Below are 1,581 nucleotides of genomic sequence, written 5' to 3'. Positions count from 1 at the left end.
AGACTTAACACATAAGATTTAGAATTCCATGTGTCAAAAATGTCATCAACATTGAATGATAATCTGGGTGAAATCTATAGTACTTATGACAAAGGATAACAGTTTATCAAACAATTAACCATAAAAAAATCAGTAAGAAGACACTAAAAATCAATAGTTTTTCGTTCATGTATTCATCCAACAAATATGTATTAAACACTTGCTTTGTTGCATACACTATGCAAGTTACTAGAGATACCAAGATGAATAAGGCAAGGTAATTCAGTTATACTGCTTATCAATTAAGTACAGATTAAAACTACTGAATATCAATTTTCTATCAGATTTTGAAAGACATACTTAAATGACCATAATCAAAATTGGCAACAGTGTGGTACAGAGATAATTCATCCATTGCTGTGGCAGTATACACTGCATATATTTGGAACGTAATTTGATGAATGTAAATTATTGTAAGCATCTTTAAAATGTTTATGCCATTTAATGCAATAATTCCACTTATGAGCTCTATCCCAAGGGAAATAATTCCAAGTACAGAGGAAGCTTTATGTACAAAGGTGTTCATAGAAATGTTATTTATAGTAGAAAAAAAATAGGAACAACTTAAATGCTGTACTATAAATGAATGATTAACTGTGGTATAACCACTTGGACTACTATATATTTATCTTAAATGGTATTAATTGGCATGTGTAATTAACTGGGGGAAATGTATATGATAACATTAAGCAAAAGAAAAAAACTAAGAGGCAAGATTACTTAATCACTATCACATAGAAGCAAAAGACCTAGACAAAGTATACCTAAATTTTAATAGCATTGAGTTTGTGTAGTAGGACTTTGGGTGAAAATTGTCCTTCTTTCTAATTAAATAGTACTTTTTACATTTCTATAGCTAAAAGGAGTGTTCTTTTAGTTAAGGCTTTTCTATGGCACTTAGAGGTAACAAAAAAATGAAATGGTGCAGGATATCATAAAAATACATGGAACATACATTTTGCTAAACTAACTAGCAATGTTGGCCCATCCTCATCAATATCTGATGATTTGGAGAAAGGTGGCAATAACAGTGCACACTGCCCTTAGTTATTGTGCAGTAGGTGAAGGAAGTTCTTCTTGACTCCTGTAGGCAATCAGTCTATGCACTGAAGCATGAGATCTGCTTACCATTATATAGCTTTGGCCTAGCTGCAAATACATTAATATTCATACCATTAGCATCTAGCCTGTTTTAAAGCTAGCAACAGTAATCTTTAAGTGCAGATCTAAACTCTACAGCTTGATTATATGCTGAATAGTGAGATACTTCCTATAATTCATTCTAAATGCCGTCCTTAATTTCAGTAGTCTCTCATCCTTATCGTTAGCTAACTAAAAGGGGAAGTGGTCACCATCCAATTCTGATGGGCTTGAGAGTTCTTACAAACCTGTAGTCCATTTGAACTGAAAGGGGACAGGGCAAGTATTGATGGTATGGTGGGAAGAAAGATCCCTATCACTGTATTTGGAAAGATAAATATATTAAAATGAAACCTTATGTACATTGCATAGCAGCATCTACAGTATATTGTAACTCTCCAT

The sequence above is a fragment of the Balaenoptera ricei genome, chromosome 16 (genome assembly GCF_028023285.1).
Source record: "Balaenoptera ricei isolate mBalRic1 chromosome 16, mBalRic1.hap2, whole genome shotgun sequence".
NCBI lineage: Eukaryota > Metazoa > Chordata > Mammalia > Artiodactyla > Balaenopteridae > Balaenoptera > Balaenoptera ricei.
This window is presented reverse-complemented; position numbering follows the sequence as displayed.